Source organism: Mizuhopecten yessoensis, unplaced genomic scaffold, assembly GCF_002113885.1.
Source record: "Mizuhopecten yessoensis strain PY_sf001 unplaced genomic scaffold, ASM211388v2 scaffold4939, whole genome shotgun sequence".
Taxonomy (NCBI): domain Eukaryota; kingdom Metazoa; phylum Mollusca; class Bivalvia; order Pectinida; family Pectinidae; genus Mizuhopecten; species Mizuhopecten yessoensis.
Genome location: NW_018405797.1, coordinates 1 through 221, shown reverse-complemented (window position 1 = coordinate 221; position 221 = coordinate 1).

Genomic DNA, 221 nt, shown 5'->3' with positions numbered 1-221 from the left:
GCATGTGGTGCAATGAAAAACATATTTGATCAGTGTGTATTTCATACACTGTCTTTCTTCTGAATGATCTCGTGAATATTGACCTGTCAAATGTACCTATAATACTATACCAACTATTGATATATACCTTAGCAGAACATTGACCACAAAGGTACTATAGTACCGATTATTGCTATCTGAACATTTAAATAGTCCAAAAATTCTATATAAATCATGGATTT